Here is a 22,412-nt window from a genome sequence, read left to right on the forward strand (position 1 = left end):
TCATGTATTAAGTCATTTTTGTTTACAAGATGGCATTCCTTATTTTTTACACAATTATTATATAGTTAGCAAATTCTGGTAATGTTAAAAGTGTATATTTCATGGAAAACAACTTAATTTTTATAGAAGCCATAAGCAGAACAACAGTGCTAGTTCATAATTGAATGGCCCGGCATGGCCAAGTGGTTAGGGCGCTCAACTCGCAATCTGCAGGTTCGAATCCCCGTCACAACCAAACATGCTCGCCCTTTCAACCGTGGGGGCGTTATAATGTGACGGTCAATCCCACTATTCGTTGGTAAAAGAGTAGCCCAAGAGTTGGCGGTGGGTGGTGATGATTAGCTGCCTTCCCTCTAGTCTTACACTTCTAAATTAGGGACGGTTAGCGCAGATAGCCCTCGTGTAGCTTTGCACGAAATTCAAAACAAACAAACAATCATAATTGAAGCACATTGTGACACAAAATCTTAATATGCCAGTTCTATCTTGAATGATACAGCTAATTTCTGATAATGAATAAAATTGTAACTATAACATTAAGCTCACTTTATGAAACTAGCAGAAATAGTAAAGTTCATATTTGATGATATGAATATGTATGAATTTTACACCTTGTCAGTCATAGTCCTTTTAAGCATGGGAAAAATTTCATATGGTTGTGTAAAGTACTGGTGAGTAATAATATAAAAACCTTGGTATAAACAACATTCTTTAATAATATATGTTAAGAAAGTGTAGAATATTTTAAAATAAATATTAGTATTGTGGTGTAACATGCATTTTCAACTTTCCCATTTTAATGTAGAATTTTTGAAAAAAATAATTTTCTCTAGATATATGCAGTTTTTGCATAACGTGGTTAAGAAAAATGTTAAGTTGATTTCATTCTGGCTGCCTTTCTTTCTCATTCCGTTAACATAACACCTATTCTACCAATGGAAGTATAGCTGTAAAGCTGCACTTTGTGCATGAATGTCAAAGGCAGTATCCTCCAGTGGTAGGTTAAGTGATATCTCGAGGTTACAACCTTCCTTTTGTATGAATGGCAATGACCAGTTATGTGGTAGCACTAGTTGCTCTGGGTATAAGTCTTACATTATTTATTCAACTTGGTAATGTGAGATTTAGTCAATCCGAAACAAAATAAAAAAAGCTGTCAATGCTATATATTAAGCAAACATTAGAACTACAGATAAACAATATCCAGAGTTTTACTAATAGGCACTGTGCTACATACACATTATAGTAGTATTTAGTGTATAGGTGTTCTACTTCATATCAAACTCTAAACTTACTTCTACCTTACAAATATCACACTCAGATCTGTATTAAAGTTTAGTGGTGTTTCTATCTATAATGTTATTAAAGTTTTTTGATGCTTATGTAATGTTGTTAAGCTTTAATGCTGTTTCTGTTTGTAATGCTAATAAGGTTTATTGGTGCTTCTGAAATGTTATTAAGGTTTACTGGTGCTTCTGAAATGTTATTAAGGTTTACTGGTGGTTCTGATATGTTATTAAGGTTTACTGATGCTTCTGAAATGTTATTGAGGTTTACTGGTGCTTCTGCCCATAATGTTATTAAGGTTTACTGATGCTTCTGTCTGTAATTTTATTGAGGTTTACTGGTGCTTCTGCCTGTAATGTTATTAAAGTTTACTGATGTTTATTAAAATTTACTGATGTTTCTGTAATGTTTTTAAACTTTACTAGGTAATATTTTCTATATGAATTCTAGATGCAAAATATCAGTACACATGAAGATTTTTACTTACCAGTAAAATACTATTAACATTTTAAGTGTGACTACTTTTGAGGGTTGATGTATTTCCATTTTGCTTAAAAATAACATTGATTTTTAACAGCTCCATTAATATTTCTGGTAGAAGAAGAACTCAAGAACAAAAGAAAAATTGTGATTATGTACTATTTAGCAAAGAAGAGATGTCTAGTAGAACATTAAAGCTGGTTGTATTTCTCTAAAAATTAAATTTCAACAACTTTCTGTCTTGTATGTTCTGGATAAATCAAAATTTTCCTAATTGCAGCAGTAACAGAATAGGCTTATGCAAGGTTGCTAGCTACCCCACAAAAATTCTCAGTAACCAAGAGAAGCATGATAATGTTAGTAGCTGTTGACTTTAGTTGGCATTTTAATGGATTTTGTTAATTAATGTCCTTTTAAAATATGTAACTAGAATGTATTTTCAGTTTTAAGACATTTATACAACAGAAGTTAGTTATTTATTTTACCATACATTCCAAAACAAGTGCTATAGAGGAAGGTATTTTTAGTGTATTTTTGAAATAGTTATTCAAAGAAACATAAAGCTAATTTGAATTTAATAATTCAAAAACATATATTAAAAGAAAAATACAAGATATTATATTTGAAATGTTTCATCTAAAAGTAATTACACATGTTACATAATAAGATAGCATTTATTATTTCGACAATGTTTTAGACATGTATTTATATTTTGTCTTTTAAATTCCATTTATTTTGTTTTCCCTAATATTTAGACCTTTGTTCGCATTTTATAAATTTCTTTGCAATATTAAAGCATAAAAATGTACATGTAAAACTCATGGAATGCTTTTTGATATTAAATTCTGTTTAAAAATACGTTTAAAAATCAACATTTGTGTTCTCTTAATTTTGCTAGTTTAGTTATGTTAAAAAAACAAGAAACAACTTCAACATGCAAATGCAATATTTACTTTTCTTGTAAGGTATCAACTACACTAGTTGTCTTCAGGCTTGACTGACTGGTTTTAATTATTCATGACATTTATCCTTGAGCTATTTTTCAATGTAGCGGTTCTACATCAGCAAGAGATACTTAAATATCAATATCAGAATTTTTTTTTGTTTTGTTTTTTTCAAAATTACTTTCTGTATGTCTATTCTGATATTTTTAATAAGAATTTGAGTGAAAAAAAGAAAAAAGTGTTTACCAATATATCAACCACGCCCTATCTACTATATCAGGTGCCAATGAGGCTTTTTGCACAATACAGGGCTCTTCATATTATCAATGAAAACACTGTGTCTTTGTTGAAAATCTTGTTTAGTTGGCCACCTTTCTATTTTTAGCAATCTGAAATTATATCTTTGCTACAGGATACAATAGTTTTCTTCTAACAAAATAAAACTAATTGGCCTAGATTTATCAGTTTTTAAAGTTCAAGTTACATAACCATATGAATTTGGAAGTTAAGTGATAATGATGTTTATTGTTTGGAGGATCAGAGGTGACCATGATGAACTAAATTTGCTGTTGGGCCTTTTATGCTAACACCCAATTTGTGAATCAATGAGACCAAATTCAAGGGATCAAGTGCACAACAGAGGGTTTTATGGTTTACAACATTCATTTTATAAGCCAAAAAGTATATTCGGATAAAGGGCTTAACCTCAAAAAAACCACATTTTACTGCCAAAAAGAACCCGTCTGTCAATAGTGTTTTGCCACAAAGTTGCACAGTTTAAGGGTTGGCCAGACTTTGTTCCCCTTGCACTTAACCATCTTAGAGTGAGTGGTAAGCAAGCTTCATTAGACCTTCCTTGGCCTTCTCTATTGATAGAACTTGTGAAAACTGTAAATAAAAAGCTTTATGAACAGGGTTTTAGTTGTGTGTAAATTTAACAAATAGAGGTCAGTTTCACAGCTATGAGGTGGGAAATCCGGAGGCTGCCAGTCTTTCATTTCGATTATTTGATGACGTCACAATGTATGTTGACACAGAAAAGTAACTCAAATGTAGAAGAATGACATGTCGCAAAGTAGACTTGCATAAACGATATTAATTGGCAAGATTGTGATTACATCTTTAAATTTACATATCTTCTGGGACATTCTACAACAGGAACGGCGCTTCAGTACGCTCCCCCTTTCAACTCAAGAGCTGTTTATAAAGGAGAGAAACCTGATCTTGAATTCCCAACATGTGCAGCTACTACCGTATATAGGATTGGATTATGGGAGCATCCTTATAGCCTGTAAACTAGTGCAAATTTAGCTATGCTGCTGAGCAATTTTCAAATTCCCAATATCGCGAGGAATACAAATCTCTATTCAAAACTATATATGTAAAAAGAGTACTAGAAATTTTGAGGGGGGCGGGGAATCATTCCACCAAACATGGCTCCTGACTCGCAGGCTCCTTGTTAAATAACCTACAAAAACACAGTTATTTGAAGTACACTAATGGAAGCCTTATTTTGGATAAGGTGAATTGTAACTGAATTAAGTACATAAAATCGTCAAATCTTTAAAAGACATTATGGATAATAAAGTGACACAATGATTATGTCGAAAAAGAGATTCCTTATCTAGCAGACTTATCTAAGGGTAAAAGGAATTTTTACTTCAATCATATTTTTCATTTATTTTTTAAGTAGAAGCTCTTTTGGAAATATGAAATTCATCTGGATACCTTAAAGAAGATTATCAAAGAGGTGATGGGTACTTTGTCTGTTATTTTTCTAAAGCTTCTCGACAATAAGAAAATTCGATGAAAGACTAAATTCCGTTTTTGTTTTTAAAAGATATATATATAAGAAAATTATTTTAATTCTTTTGCTAGAAAGGTGTTGGATTTTGTTATTGCTGCTGCTGTTAAGTGTTTAGTAAAGCATACAAAAAGTTGGTGTTCAGTTAGCTTTTCAATATTATTATTATAAAGGGACTTTCTTGTCTTATCATAATGTTGTGGTTTTCTGATAAGGCTTGTTTATTTTGTATATAAGCACTCCTGTGAAAATTGTTAGTATTGGCTTTCAGAAAGCCTGTTATAAGAACCACATAAGTGTTTAAGAACCAGTTTGAATACTTGTGAAATAAGTGAAGAAATAGAGAAGGTAATGGAACATGGCTTGTTTGTAAAACACGAAAAATACTGGTAAACAATTGCATAATTTTATTAGGAAAATGTGTCTAGTATGGTCCTTCACTAATGTCATTGATTTAGATATCTTCTTGGGCAGTTTTTTTTTATGATATTGAAACATTGGAATTTACTGATCATTTAAGATGGTTTCTTTTACTCAAAAATATGTTGACAATCTTAGTGACAGGACTAGAATGTGGAAAATGAGCTCTGATTTTGATAAGTGTAAAGTTAAGCATTTATGATGCTGAAATATGTAAAGACCTCACCTCTTATGTAAGAGGTGCAAAAGAGGAAATATTTAGGCATTTAGTTGATGACGACCTGAAACCTTCAGCTAAGTATTTGTATGTGGTGAAATGTACAAATGTAATTATTAGAAAGTTATATTTTTGTGCAAGACTTTTTTCGATCGATGCCTTATCTGGAGTATTTTGTGCAGATTTGGTTTCCTCGCTACAAAAATATCAGAATGTTAGAAATAATGCAGAGATGAGTTATTGCAATGCACAGTGATCTCTGGCTTCAGAAAACAAACTTGAGTTGCAAACAGAGAGAGAGAGATTCAAAGTTTTCGACTTATTTTCTCTGAAACACGAGAATGAGAATGTTTGTGATTTCATTTAAGTGTTTAGAGGTGTTAGGGGTTCTTGGACAAACTGGTAATGAGTGGTCTATTTGTGTGATGGAGCAAAAGGTTGGAAACGCAAAGTTGAATATTAGGTGTAATGAGCACTTTGGAAAAACGTTTAGAAAAAACTCAAGATGTGTGAAAATATATATTATTTAACCAACGTTTCGCCTTTGCGGCTTCCTCGGGTTAATATACACAAGGTTGTTTTTTTCTAAACTTTTTATCAAAATGTATAAATCTCTCCAGTATGCACTACAAATTTTGAAAGACAACAAAAAATTTCCAGCAATCGACCGAAAACATCGGAGCACTTTGGAAGCCTAGATACTATATTGTACTTTAACAAACCGATTTCTCCATTAATTATAAACTTGTGGAACGGTTTCCATACTGATGTAATTTGTGTTGTTAGTTTGAATCATTTTCAATTTTTTGTTATTTAGGTGTATAGATATGAATGGCTACAGTTAGTTTGATTTCGATGCTTTGGTTTATTTCGCGACCTTCTTAAACCTGTCTTAGAACTTCCAGATGATTCTTACACCTGCCTTTTAAACTAAGACTCTACTGATCTAAATTGTGATAATGTAAACCCTCATAAAAAAAATCAAATTATAGATTTCGACAAAAAAAAGCTGTTTATAAATACTTCTGAAAGTTTTCTATGCAGTGAAACCACACACTCCCTGATTGGAATTAAAAAAGACAATATTTTTTTACTAAATTCTTAGTTTAATTCCTTTCATTGGAATGATCATAAAAAAAGGCTTAAACATTATCTGGTGGGTCAGTGGTAAGACTACGGACTTACAACGCTAAAATTCGGATTCTATTCTCTACGATGGGTAGAATATAGGTAGCGCATTGAGTAGCTAGAAAATATCAAATGAAAATACCTTCTCCCTCCCAAAAAATCTTAAATCTCTAAAGAGGCTAATGAATTCACCTTCTGGACTACGACCCTTAATCTGCTGCTTATCAAAAGTTGTCAGCTCTGACATTCTTGTACCAAGTCCAATATTAAATTTCAAGTAATTCGTTAGATTGATAAATTGAAGTTGAATGCAAAGATAAATGTTTAATCGTTAAAAATTAAAACAAGACTTTGTGGCAAAATTTTTAGGTCAAACATATTTTTTCTCTTTTCAACAAGGACCACTCGATGACTCAGCGGTATGTTTGAGGGCTTTGATACCCGCGGTGGGCACAGCACCGATACCCCATTATGGAGCTTTGTGCTGAAAAAGAAACGGACTTTTTTTTTAATAAGCAATAAATTATCATAAAAAAATAAACCAATTCTAATTTGAATTTACTTTAAAAACTGTAATAGAACATTTGGGGAAAAATCACCTTAAAAAGCAGACTTGTTCTCGAAACAACACTCAAAACCTTCCTTTTCAATAGTTAAAACTATCCAAACATTGATAATAAGCAAAATAAGTGATTTCACGATTGTTAGACGAAATTAAAATTTGCCCATTTGTTCATATTATTATTATTGTTTCAGAAGCCTGCAGCAAAATTGGTTGGGTATTGTACACCAAGACCTAGACAGATATACTACATGAAACGCTGCGAAAGTCCATGTCATATTTGAAAGTTGATTATTTTAATTTAAAATTGACTTACGTAGTTATACATGCATAATACAAGCGATGTTGTTATGAGCGACTGCCTTTGTACTCGACGCGTGTTTGCACGAAACCTCGGGTACAAAGCCACCCGGCTCGATAAATAATTACTTTAAAAGACATGAAGCTTTATTTAAAGCGATGTGTTAGACGTATTTGTCTTATTTGAAAAGGTTTGATTGATTGTTTTGAAATTAAGCACAAAGCTACACAATGGGCTATCTGTGCTCTGCCCACCACGGTTATCGAAACCCGTTTCTAGCGTTGTAAGTCCGCAGACATACCGCTGTGCCACTGGGGGGCTATTTGAAAAGGCTGCTTTTCTACTGGTAAAATGTTATATGCACTTTGTGGGGTTGTGTCTTACTCTAGCCATATATTTGCTCATTGCTGTGTATTAACAAAGCCAACCGACAAGATAATTAAAAATTAAGAATTTAAAATCTACAAATAAGAATCGCAAATAATTAAGCAAATATGGTTGGAGATCCACTGCTGACAGTTTGCTCAAGCTACAAATCCCTATTATTGCAAGTGATATCTACTGTAATGTGGGATCACACGGGAATTTTGTAAAAATAAAACCAAGAGAGTACTTTTAAACTTAATTCGATCTCCTTAATTTTATCGTGCTGCAAGCTTCTCTTAGTCCTTTACTTTCCGTCATCAAACAATCCGGTGTTTTCCTAGCGTACAAATTAGTTGGAAAGTACAACTCGTGCATTTTCTACCTCATTAATGAAAAACTACCACATGAAAATTCTTGAGTTTGCTGTTGCATATTTTCATTCGAGTCGCTATTGTTCATCGTTACTGGAGTTTGCTGTCTCTACATGGTTTTCAGCGACTATATTTCACCAAGTTTTTAATAGTGGACGATTACCATAGTAGATTTTTCTACTCAAACGATGGTAGTGATTCTTTTTACTGTTTCTTATATTTAGCTGAAATCGTGACTGCATGTTCAGTATTTATTACCACTGTATATAGCACTATTTCATATAGTTATTGCTACTTTTTAAATAGTTGCTGTTAACGTAACGGTTGTAAATGTCGATAATTGGCAACTTACACTAAGTTTGTCGCTGTTGTCTATTTTGCATGTATTATTTGTGTCACCTTATTCTAGTAAACTCTTGTGCACAGCAGGCTCTTGAAGAACATACATATGTGTCATGTAGACCTAAAAAGGTAAGAATGTTACTGAGCCTGATTGCATTGCGTTAATATGTGTTGTATTATCTTAGAAGGACCATCATTCCATTCTGATGAGAGTGCTTTGTTGCTGCTCATCTTTTGTTACTTTACACTGTGATATTGATGGAAGTCGGTCATAAAATCTATCGTGATACAATCGTTGCCTTCAAGAGGGTCCTTTGAGAACAACTTTACATTTTGTTTGTTGTAGTTACATACCAGTACATGTGTTATCCTTTGTCGTACATTTGTTATTTGTTTTGAATACGTTCAGTGTGATAGTTGGGTGTGGAAAAAGCCAATGCATCAGTAAACTGTTGAAAAACATGTAACATTCAACTGAACACATATGCACGTATGTAGCTTAAAATTTATTCTCCATAAATGGACATAAAAACTTAAGAAAGAAGATTAGTAAAAACTGTTAATTTAAAAACAGGGAATAGGGATCGTCAAAGAGTATAGAAACAAGTAGAATCAAAATTATATTTTCAAGCCTACAACTAAAAACGTAAAAAAAAGTAAACAAACCAAGCTGTAAATAGTGCCTACATTATTTTTCCAGCTACAAATCCCTATTTTGACTGCATGTCTACAGCACTTATCAATCATAAATACAACATTTTAGAGCTCTTTCAACTCCTATCACCACAGGTCGATAATGAAAAATACCCCACAAAGTATAGTTGTGATTACAAGTGATGAAGCTCAACTGATTTTCATTGTTATTTACCTGTAGAAAGGAGACAACAGAGGGTCAAAAGGTTATATTAGTATAACATTTTTTAATTATTATATCAAAAACAGTTTTTTTTTGTAATTTCATATATAGCTTTATTTTAATTAGAACAACTTACTGTAGTAAGCTTGTTTATGACAAGTTAATTGTGAAATTTCTGTTAGAGGAACTGAGTAGCTTTGGTTCTTATCACTGACTAGTATTGTCTTGTTAATTCAAACTGACTGAAGTTTTTGGGCTTTTACTACAGAGTAATATCGTATTACTAATAGTAATGTTCAGCTGACTAGTGTTTTCTCATGTGTATTTTTTATACTATTGACTGATCTTCATCTGAGTAGCTTTCCTTTTTTTTAGTACATTGAACGTTTTTCCTTCTTGTTAATACGTGATCATTAAGTGAATATTTCCTGACATTGACTGATATTATAATGTCAATACCAACAGGTCGATTTTCAAGTGATCTGACTTTCCATTGAATGGTATCAGTTGTTAACACCAACTAACTGATGTATCCTCGATTTTTACAACTGAATTGTATGATGTTTTCAGTTACTTTATAACTAAAATATGCTATTTAAGCTATAAAATAAGTGTTTTCAGCTTCTTTAAAAACGAACTAATGCTAATTTGACTTGTGTGATTACAAAACATAAATTAATCAAGTCAAATCTAATCTAAATGAGAGTAAAGGATCTTACATCTTAATACCAAAGTCACCAATTGATATAATACTCTAACATATCGTATATTTAATCAAAAACACCTTAGGTGTGAAAAAATGGTGCGGCGAAAAAAAGGATTCAGCGTGCGACTTAAAGGAATGAAATCAAAATTGGCGGCCAAACGAGTAGTCACATTTATAGCATTGATAAGAATTTTACAGCAAATATTCATTCATTAGTTAGTTAGGCCGCTTTTTTGTATTTTTTCAACTTGGGACATGATGGTGGGTAAAACAAAAAACACGGTTTAAATATGAATAATATGTATTAGATTGTAATATAATAATAAATATGTATTCAATTCTCTCTTTAGTCACTAAAGATACATTTTTATTCTAGGTATTTTTTTTAACAATGTATTAATTTGGAAAAATAACATATGCATTATTTAGCATTTATTCCTAAAGTAAAAAAGTATTTTAGGTAGCCTAACTTGAACAGAACTTCGACTGTCAAAATATTTGTTGCTAATTAGTCATCCAGTTCGATACAATTAACATGGGTATCTCGTTTAGCTCGGGCTCTCTGTTGAGAGTGTAGACTATTAAAGATAATTTGTGAAATGGATGGGACGTGTCAGTCGAGGTGAACATCTTTGTTCTGAGAGTTCGTTTTCTAGATATTTCTTTCTTTTTCAGCAGGGAATCAAGAATTTTGACCTTTGAAGGCTGTTCAGTGATGAATAAGTACCTGTCCTTGGCTTATTACCTTTTGCTGATTGTTTCACGTCAAATTCATGAGTTGAACAGGCTCTACTCACAGCTTGTGCTGGAAGGGTTTTGGCAGGCAAACTTGATTAGCATTCTTGCTACAGGGCTCGAGCCTGCCCGTAACCTAGAGCATTTTTGCTTCTATGACACTTCATAGCCATTTTTGGTCGCCAAGAACACGACTTCCTGGCGCCGAGCATGTCAGGCTCGACGTGAACATACCACATGAATTATGAGGCACTTGTCCATAGCTCAAGACTTGAAAAGATCTTATTCTTGTACGCTTATGTTACATCTTGAAAGGTCAATATTTGCAAACAAAGAAAAAAAAAGCTATCTGAAGTATACAATGCGTGGACTGAGTAATTAATCAATAGAGAAAATAGCTAGTTTCTCAATTCCTTTCTTTAGACTATAAAATCAATTTTTTTTAGCGATTCCTCGAACAGTTTTGGAATTGGATTAGACATTCCAGAATGATAAAAATGATAATTTTAATGTCAGACACATCCAACATTTATTTGTTTAACTACGAAACATTGACTTTTAAGGTGGTTTCGGGAAGAGAACAAAACGAATATTGCTAACAGTGAATATGTTCACTGGAATTTTGTGTTATAAATATTTTAAAGATAGAAATTAACAAACATTTTATGTATCAGGGGTTACGTATATGTATACTGTTATGATAAACAATTATCTTATATAAAGACCAGTTCTTTTTTGTAATATTATTATTGGTCATTATGTCTCGAACTGTGGATCTGAAGTTTCATGATTCGCGTCCCATTAACGTAAAAGTTGTTCTTCTTTGTTACTAAGTACAAAGCTACACAAAGGGCTATCTGTGCTCTGCCCACCAGGGGTATCGAAACCCGGTTTCTAGCAATATAACTCCACGGACGTACCGCTGTGCCACTGGGAGGCTACCGAAAAAGAAACAAAGTAAGTGTTAACGACATTGGTTAGTGTACTGTATTGTGGATATGAGGCTCTGTGGCTCATGCCTTGTTGACGAAAATATAAAAATCACACTTCTCATTTTGGGTCCATTATAAAAATGACGGTCAAATCCAACTTTTTAGTCTGACGAGGACTGGGGGTGAGAGGTGTTGACTAGCTAGCTTCCCTATAGTCTATTACTTCAAAATTAGGAATAGCTATTTCAAATAGTTTTCGAGTAGCATTGCGTGAAATTCAACAAACAAAAACAAAGTGTCAACGACTTTTTAAAACTTGTAAATATGTGTAAAATAAAAGAATGTTTATAACTAGAGACGATTCAGCGACTTTGAACTCCATAAATTAAAACGAACACCATATTAGAATAATTTGTAGCCGTGTGTACATTTCCTATTTGGAAAGAACACGTGAATGAGATATGTGACCGACAAGTTATCTGTGAGGCAACATTCTACACTCCAAACAACACACCATAAATTACTTTGGTACTTAGTTTTATGGCGAGAACAAGAATATAAAGAACCTGACAGCGGAAATGCTGTGAAACATAAAGCGGTATTTTCGGGTAGTGACATTTACTTTTCAATAAGATTTTACATCTTTTCTGACATTTACTTTTCAATAAGATTTTATATCTTTTCGAATGAAAAAAAATCAATCAAACAAAAACATTTTTTATGGTGTACTTAGAATTTTTGAAATTCACAAACTGCTAAGTAAAAATTGAAATAAACTTTCTTGTTTGTTGTTGTTATTTTCTTAGTGTAAAGCTACACAAAAGGCTAACTGCACTCTGTCCACCGCAGGGAATCGAACCCTTGATTTTATCGTTGTAAGTCGGGGTGGGGGGCAAAAAGTAGCTATACGACCACATTCGAGGAAAGGCGTTGCCAAAACATTTTCCAGTTTCTCCCCGTCTTAAACGTTTAAAACCTGGTATTTAATTTTCAGGTCAATACATTAAGTATGTGTTAATTCAACGAGGTTAGCATACCTTGATCACAAATTATCGATATTTTCCAAAACTTGCAAGTCGTAACATTATTCATTATTATTAGGTATATATTATTTTTTTAAAGCCGCGTTTTATATGCCAAATTTTTCAAATAAGTTTGATTCAACTACTATAACAAATGCCTATTCGGTCCCTATATATTGTTATACTGATGTTACGTTATTCAACGAACATTAAACCAACGACAATACGTGAAGCTAGCTAGTGTCGCCTATTCCATAAGATATACGCTATTGTTTTTTAATTGTTACTTTCCTTATTAGAACTGGTTAGAATGTTTGATACATCTGATTTTATCGTTATTATACTTTTATCATAGAAACTACTTTGCATTGTTAGCTTAATATATGTATTTAGAATTAATCTAAATTTCTTAATCTGGCCGAACATCGTGAGATAGTATTAGGTTTACGGCCGAAAACATCGTTAACAGCGAGGGTACCCAACTGAAGAAACGGTGCACTCTAATCTTTATAAGTAAGAAAAGCATATTTAATTAGTTATACGCATTACCAGGTTGATTTTTAAAGTCGCTCCAATTGGGTAGCTTGCTCTGATCGGAAGTTTATATTAATTGTTAAACTACAAACACTACTTACTCTTGTCCTGTTTGAAGACTGGGGAATTAGTTAACCATCTCTCTAGCGAGTATGTCAGATTTTCATCGTCCTGATAGCTAATTATGGTTCGACCTAAACACCAATTACATTTGCATATCAAGGTCAGAAGCAATGACCCCTTCTTAAAAATGCCAAGATACAATTACTTGGTGAAAATAGTCTACACTTTTCCAACACACTCGCATATATCTGTATAAGACAAAATGTTTAACGTTTCTGAAATCAGAGTTGATAAGATGAATTAAACTGAAAGTACCTCGGCCTTAAAATCTGTAGTGTACCGATTTTCCTATAGCCTGAAAGTGACTCACTGAATCGAAAGACCGTTTTATTTTTCACTTTGTATGTTTTGTGCAATATTAAAGATATAATTACGAAAAATGAGATATAAATGTGTTGAAAATATTAGTCGATTTGAAATAATGTTTTAAGTGAAAAAATATAAGCACCGTATTATAATGACATTAAACATCATTTACTTATAGCTATAGCAAGGTTACGCAATGTAAAAACTACGACCAGAAAAAGTTTGATCTAAAAGTCATCGAGATATAAATTCTATATTACTAAAGATGAAGTAACACATTGCTGCATAATTAGGCATCATAAACTTATTGTCTTGTAAGCTGTTCTGTGAAATTACGTGTAATTTATTTCGTAAACATATTGTTTACATTTTGAAAGGTGTTACGTTAACTACTTATAGATGGCGCCACAAAATAAAACAATAATTGCTATGCACGAAAACTACACAATGGACAATCTGTGCTCTGCTCAATGTGGGTATCTTAACCAGAATTTTAGCGTTATAAGCACGGGAGCTCACCGCAGTCCAGGGATTAGCATGCCAGATTGGGGGTACTGAAATTCCGTAATTCGCTTCCCGTAACTACCAAAAATAAAAATCACACTCCGCATTTATGGGCCGTGGATGCATTATAAGAGTGACGGTAAAATCCTTCTATTCGATTAGATAGGAATAGTGCAAGAGTTGGCGGTGGGTAGTGTTGGCTGTTTGCCTTCCATCTAGTCTATCACTTCGAAATTAGTGACGGGTAGCGCAGGCTACTTTCGCGTTGCTTTGCGCACAATCCATCAAACAAATCAACATTCTTATAATACTAGCATGTTATGGAAGTCAAATGTTTTAAGACTATGGGTTGTGGCTTCTTTTTCGTGAGCACATGGTGAAAGATATATGATGTGACTTCACTTTCGCCAGCACGTGGTGAAAGATGTATAATGTGACTTTACGTAGGTGAGCACACGTAGATCTCTCTTTTCTTTTTTCCCTCGGTGACAAAAGGTCAAGGGATGATTCCGCCACTGAGTGAACACTAGACCAAGAAAGACTTCATAGAAGAAATAGTTCTATGACATGGTGATGAATACTTAATAGAGAACCACATTTTAGATTCCTTAATAATGGATGATCTACTGTAGCTCTTTCTTTATAACATTTTCATAAAGATCTGTTGAAAAAGTGAGAGAAGTTATTCTATAGCTCTTTGCATATGAACACTTCATAAAGCCCATCAAATGTGTAGAGGATGTTCTATTCTATAGCTCTTTGCATATGAACACTTCATAAAGCCCATTGAATGTGTAGAGGATGTTCTATTCCAGCTCTTCGTTTATAAATCCTTCACAAAGACCCATTGAATGTGTGGAGAATGTTCTATTCTATCTCTTCGTTTATTAACGCTTTATAAACACCCAGTGAATGTGTGGAGGAGGTTTTGCTCCAACACTTCGTTTATGAACACTTCCTAAATACCTGTTAAATCTGTGGAGGATGTTTTACTATAGCTCTTCGTTTATTAACTCTTCATAAAGAGCAATTGGACGTGTAGAGGAGATTCTATTCTAGCTCTTCGTTTATTAACACTTCATAAAGAGCAATTGAACGTGTGGAGGAGGTTCTACTCTAGCTCTTTCTTTATAAACACTTCACAAGGACCCATTGAATGTATGAAGGATGTTTTGCTGTAGCTCTTCGTTTACTAACACTTCATAAAGACTCATTGAATGTATGGAAGAGATTTTGCTCTAGCACTTCGTTTCTGAACACTTTCTAAAAACCTGTTGAATGTGTGGACGAGGTTCTACTGTAGCTCTTCGTTTATGATAATTTCATAAAGGTCCACGAATACCTTCTGAATAGAAGCAACTTGCAAATTTCAATTAATATCAGCTGAGTTCAAATAACATAAACATTAATGAAGACAGTTTGCTGTATTTTCCTAATATCATCGTAAACATTTAAGCCTATTGCAGTTTAACTTTAAAGACTAATAATCAGAGTATGAAATTTCAACAGTAACTTTGTGTCACGAGAGCTGATACGTAGTGACATAAGAAGAATGTCATTCTATGAAACTTTCACGGTAAGCATATGATAAGAGAGGCGTTGTCGTGACTCATTTTTGAAGAACGCGTTAAAAGGAATGTTATGCATTTCTTTGGTATGTATGAGGCAAGAGAGGTTGTGTCGTGACTCATCCTTAATGAACGTGTTAAGAGAAGTGTTATATTATGAAACTTCTTCAATGCACATGAAACAAGAAAGGTCGTGTAAGTGACGTATCTTTAGAAGGCTAGTTTGTTTGTTTGAAGTTAAGCACAAAGCTACACAATGGGCTATCTGTGCTCTGCCCACCACGGGTATCGAAATCCGGTTTCTAGCGTTGTAAGTCCGCAGACATCCCGCTGTACCAATGGGGGGTAGAAAGCTAGTTAAAATGAAACGTTATCTTACTAAATTTTCACGATATGCATGAGAAAAGAGAGAATGTGTACTGACTCATCCTTAAAAATGCGCGTTAAGAGAAGTTTTATACCATATTTTTAATGGATCTCAGCTTGGGTGAGCAATTTGGATAGCAAATGTAAGATACTACGAACCTGGAATTAGTTGAATATTTTCTCTTGACAAACCTCGGTGAGGTAAAACTCTCTGACGACTATCAACAAAAAACAGAAAAAAAAGTTTAAGACCATGTAGAAAGATATATTTTGATTTAGGTTGAAAATAAAGTTCTTTAAAAAAATAAGTAAAGTTTACAGTTGCTATCTACTTTTTACATGCCTATTCTGGACATAGTTAAACAGTTTTTATATTGAGGTCAACCTTCTTTGGTGAAATCAAATCTTGTAGAGATTAAACGAATGAAATAGCAAGACAATAGATTCCATGAAAAACCCATATGAAATAGGGAAATAGCTAATTGAGAAGTAGTTCAACCTTCTTACAGTTAGAAAATATCTTATTAGACGAATAAAGTTGTGTGGATACTATCAAGTAAACCCTAGTAAAGAACCAATCGTGTAAGACAAGAGGCTTTATCTAACTTATATCATGGGTGTCCGCAGGGGTGTGTGTGCAAGAAGGGGTATTTGCCCCCTGGAAAATGAGAAACATAATTCTTTCTTTATTCATTCAGTATATATATATATATATATATATATATATGTGTGAATTTTTTATTCCATTCATAATTTCACGCTACTTTGCCCCTCCCTGGAATAATTTCTGCGGACGCCTATGATTGATATATTTACTTTAGTAGACTCAGGGTCACCACTTTTCATTTTATTATAAAAACATTACACATAAAAACAAAATAATATATCTTATATATATCTTGTGTGAATGTATGTGAACATTTCATACAGACCTGTTGAATGTGTGGGAGGAGGTTCTACTGTAGCTCTTCGCTTACGAATATTTCATAAAGATCCACAAGTAACTTATGTATGATTATCAAATATATTTATTAGCAAACCCAAAGGTTTTTTTTTTTTTAATTTTTAAGTGCAAAACTACACAATGGACTACACGTGCTCTGAGCATCACGGGTATCTAAACCAGAATTTTAGCGTTATAGGCTCTCAGATTTACTGCTGAGGTACCGGAGGACAAACCCAAAGAATGTAGTTAATTTTTATATCCTTTTATAATATGTTATGACAAAATGGCGTAATCATCAAATTGTAATCCCCTAATTAAAACTAAAATTACTTCTACAGAGGCGGAGTACTTTATATTAAAACGCTTTTGGATCATGTCGTTACAGTTTATATTGCAACATCCAGTCATGCTGTATCTGACGGCCGTGCATTTTGGCAATAGCTCTGCAGGATAGTTTCCCTCGTAAGGCTGTCATTTCAAAAGCACACCGCTACTCATTGCTTACTTTCCATAATCCATTTAGTGTGTGAGGACAACAGTTTTCCAGCGCCCGTTTCAACAGTTCGATCGCAAAGATATCCGAACGCGCTACGTATGGCAACTTGACCGGTGTGTCTACGTATCAAGTAGCATGAATACTCATTTCATTCGCCATGTGTTTGAGGCATACGATAATTGATCGAATATATCGTGAAAACAACTTAAGAACACGTGAGTTGTGTCGGTTTTCCAGACGAAGATCTTTCTGATAATGTCATCGACCTTTGTGCTCACTTGTTATGATATACCGCTTTTTGCTTACCACAGCTGAGGTACGACTCGTTGCAGGTTTCTTTATGAATAGTCCATTGTCCCAAGTTGATCCACATTATTTTGTTTCCCAATGTCATTAACCATAAGGGATATCTCATCTTGGAATTTCTAAATTCCATATCTGAACCCATTTTCATTATCTGATTGCATGAATATTTTGAGTCGTAAAGGTCCTTCCTAAAGGCCAAATTTTTCCAAAACCTAATTCTGACACACTCCGTTCTACCACGACTTTATTTTGGTTTCTGGCCCGGCATAGCCAGGTGGTTAGGTCGCTCGACTCGCAATGTGCGGGGCGCGGGTTCGAATCCCTGTCACACCAATCATGCTCGCCATTTCAACCGTGTGGGAGTTATAATGGGACGGTCAATTTCACTATTCGTTGGTAAAAGTGTAGCCCAAGAGTTGTGTAGAGTTGGCTGCCTTTCCTCTTGTCTTACACTGCTAAATTAGGGACGGCTAGCGCAGATAGCCCTTTTGTAGCTTTGTGCGAAATCCATAACAAACCAAACCAATTTTGGTTTCTTTATTCAGAATCGCTATAATATATCTTACTCGACCCTCTGTAAAATTATTTTAAAGTGCTACATTAAATATTAATAAGTACGAAACAATATCGATTATCTAGTAATTTATGATCATTGGTAAATAACAAAAATGCGAAAACAATATAGCAAAAAAAAACACGAATGGCTACCCTGATTGGGATTCTTAGACTTCTCTGGCCAGTGAAAATATCTGGTTACTATAAAGTAAAATTTATTAACTTTTGAGAATATGTTTAAATTAATATCGATTTTTGTGAGGGTAAATTCATATCAAAGCTAGCATTAAGAATCCCAACTGCTTTATAAAGAAATCTGGATTAGATTTTTATTTTATTTCTTACAATGAGTCCCTCTTTAAAGGAGAATATAATGATACAATGATTAGTAAGTAAAATATATTTCAAACCAACAGGTTATAAAAAGAACCTTGATATATACTGCTTTAATGTTTACCTTGACATGACTCTTTACCTGATTTGGTGAACAGGGCGCTTAACTCGCAACCTGCGAGTTGCAGGATTGAAATCCGGCGTCGAGCATACTCGCTTTTCAGCTGTGGAGGCGTTATAATGTAACGGTCAATGCCACTGTTTGTTGGTAAAAATAGCCTAAAAGTTGACGGTAAGTTGCCTTTCCTCTGGTCGGCAGTTGAAAATTAGGGACGATAGCCTAAGTAGCTTTGTATTAAAAAAACAACAAAAAAACTCTTTACCGTCATAAGAGTAGAATAATCAGAAAATAATGAAGTAACGTCCTGTAAGAACGTAGTCGCATGTAAGAAGTAACTGAATATGAAAACTGAGTTGTATTCCTTCTTTTCGGATTTGCCTTACAATTAGACGACTGAAATTGTCTGGTGACTAGTAAGAGAAAAAGTATTAAGAATGTGGTTTCTTGAGAGAGGAGAACAAATGGGACACTCTTTGTTTCTTCTGCTCTTGCCAAGATGCCCCCCTTTTTTGTGAAAGATGCACTCTTCTTTTTCTGAGTGAATTAAGATCGTCAACTTAATGCCACATAAAGCGCTAAGAAGGGACTTAGTTTGGGTTAAACAGTTGTGATCCTTAGTAGGTTTTATTTGCTGGTTGATTCACGAACTTATTAGCCTAATGAATATCAGCTGGTGGTCAGTGGCGTAACTAGATAAGACGCATAAAAAGTAATTGGACTCCATACATTTATTTCCATTGTCGACAAACCTTAAGTTTGTCAGGACTTTTGGGCCCCTCGTAATTGCGAGCGCCGCGGGAGCATACTCACGCCACTTTTGGTGGTGGTAGAGACATTGGTAATAAAAGAATATAAGTTAGCTAAGATTAAACTTTCTTTAACAAACGGCTAGGCGTTCTTTGTATTTTAATCAGTCACTGAGAAGCGAAGAGGCAAAAAAGGTAAATAATTAAGGAAAATAATTCTCGGTATGAAGTAAAATAAAACTGAAAATAATCCACTTTCTTGTGAGAGATTTTACAAAGACTTGGTAATAAACACACGGTCTGTGAAAGATCTTTCAAAGACTTGGTAATAAACACACGGTCTGTGAAAAATCTTTCAAAGACTTGGTAATAAACACACGGTCTGTGAAAGACCTTTCCAAGACTTTGTAATAAACACACTACTTGTGAGAGGCTTTACAAAAACTTTGTAATATACACACTACTTGTGAGAGGCTATACAATGACTTGGTAATAAACACACTGTCTATGAAAGGCGTTTCAAAGACTTGGTAATAAACACACTACTTGTGAGAGGCTTTAAAAACTCAATAATAAACACCCTACTGGTGAGAAACTTTACAAAGACTTGTAATAAACACATCACTTGTGAGAGAGAGTGTTTTTCCACTCATAACCGAATTTCTTCTGTCTATGGATACCACTCTCAAGGTAGTAATATATGTTGGCAGTTAAAAGTTAAAGTTTACCGAAGTCATAATCGTTGTAATTTGCACTAAATTTAAACTTTTCTCTACTGATAATTTTTTTACCTCTTAGACACATGAAGTTGTTTTTGAGTTAGCAATAAAATTCCAACAAACTTTCAGAGACTTACGAACTTAAATGTATTCCTATTAAGTAAGTAAATTTGTTTAGTATATAAAAAGTAAGACCAGGCAAGAACTCAATCGATTGTGGAAGATTTAATATATAATGAAGTGAATGCCTGATTTGTAGTGGTAATGCAATAAGTTTATTATGAAGCAGGAAAAATATGGCGGGTTATTAACTGAATCATGTGACAATTAATATTTGATGAACATATAATATAGTTATAAAAAAATATACAACTTTAGAAAGACCAGTTCATTTTAAAGTAGGTTCACAACAGTGCTTAAAACTGGATTAATAATGAGTACTAAGAAGTTGTTTATATGCTGAGAACTGGATTAAGAACGAATACTAAGAAACTGTTTATATGCTGAGAACTGGATTAAGAACGAATACTAAGAAACTGTTTATATGCTGAGAACTGGATTAAGAACGAATACTAAGAAACTGTTTATATGCTGAGAACTGGATTAAGAACAAGCTGTTTATATGCTGAGAACTGGATTAAGAACAAGCTGTTTATATGCTGAGAACTGGATTATGAACGAATAATAAGAAGCTGTTTGATAAGTTATTACCTTAAGTTAGCGTGCAATCTTGCCAGAAGTGGAATCCCAAACGTTACCACTCGTCACTTGGAGCTGTATTAAACAAATGAAAGAGTATAGAAAACACTATTGTTGTCTTCTGGATCTTATGTTCGAGCTAAAAGATAAAGTTGTTCGGAATGATAGTTGTAAATTTCATAAGTAAAATGTATTTGTGTTAGAATTAATAAATGCAGATGGTGAACCTTATTATAAAGTGTTTAATGTAAAATGTATTTGTGTTAGAATTAATAAATGCAGATGGTGAACCTTATTATAAAGTGTTTAATGTAAAATGAATTCGACCGTTTGAAATTAATTAGGCTAATCACGATTACGAATTATCAATGAGTCAGCTAAATTACCATCAGAAGAGATATAGCAATAACGAGCTAAAATGTTAAAAATCCACGTACTGTTATTAAGTTTAGATTTAGGGTCGCTCAACTTTACAACATTCATAGTTTGCTGGCTATTTTTAACACCTTGTTACTGACACTGCGTTCTGGCTATTCTGCCAGAATCATTCCACCAATCGGTGGAGGCAGCATAAGAACCTTTTTGAAAGACAGGCTTTCTGTAGTGTAATAGAACATACCAACAGAGTTGCTTAACAAAAATTCTATTCGCAGTGTAAGTATAATTAATTCTCGTTTAAAAGAACTGATTCTGAAAGGCCGTTATAAAAACATAGTTAAAAGGGTGCTTATGTTCAGTAGTAGGCTAATGGGCCTGAAAGAAGTTTGTCCGCAGAATAGAAAAGCCTGAGAAAAAAGTCTGTTTTACAGGGGAATTTGAACAGCGTGTACAAGTAATTTTATAGTGTTTCAATCAAATCCACGGTTTTTGTGCCCAGTAGGCATAAATTATTTGCAAGCTAGATTATCTAATTTATATAATTTTAACTTAAATATTATATAACTCTACGAAGTATATCTTCAATGCAGCGCTGAATCAGAAGCATGCTTTCTTTAACAATACACTATAGTGTATAATAGAATAAAGAATCTACATTACACTATTGTCTTCTGGAAATACAGTTGCATGTTTCTAGCATTTTTTTCAATAACATCATACTCGAGTCTTTGCAATTTTTGATATCTTTTTTAAATAAAGGTTCACATTCAACTAATAAATGTAACTAACTGAGCAAGTAATGGCATAATATAATTGTTTTTTGTTTTTACAAGTGAAATGTAATATATCTAATATCTTCGTTCTGCAAATGTATTTCAGATTAACTGTTTCTTTTAAAACTAATATCCACGTGACAATAGGATGTAACACAATAAATGATAACAGTGAATAGTTAATAAAAGATTTAGGTTGACGTCATACAGTTTCGTTCACATTCGTTAACAAGTAAGACGAAAACAGCTTTAATAAGCTCAAACTGCATTACTTTCGTGTTTTTTTTTGTTTTTCCTTTGCCATTGGGCCCGGCATGGTCAGGTGGTTAGGGCGCTCGACTCGCAATCTGCGGGTCGCGGGTTCGAATCCCCGTTACACCAAACATGCTCGACCGTGAGAGCGTTATAATGTCACGGTCAATCCCACTATTTGTTGGTAAAAGAGTAGCCCAAGAGTTGGCGGTGG

General features: G+C 33.6%; 1 long non-coding RNA gene across 1 annotated transcript; it reads left to right on the forward strand.

The window, feature by feature from the left end:
* The first annotated feature begins 325 nt into the window (after positions 1-325).
* Positions 326-2,004, forward strand: LOC111085150. Its single transcript, XR_002609997.1, has 2 exons — positions 326-1,521; positions 1,552-2,004. It is a non-coding gene; the product is annotated as an uncharacterized LOC111085150 (long non-coding RNA).
* Positions 2,005-22,412: the final 20,408 nt, after the last annotated feature.

Source organism: Limulus polyphemus, unplaced genomic scaffold (genome assembly GCF_000517525.1).
Source record: "Limulus polyphemus unplaced genomic scaffold, Limulus_polyphemus-2.1.2 Scaffold0, whole genome shotgun sequence".
In the NCBI taxonomy this organism is placed as follows: Eukaryota; Metazoa; Arthropoda; class Merostomata; order Xiphosura; family Limulidae; genus Limulus; species Limulus polyphemus.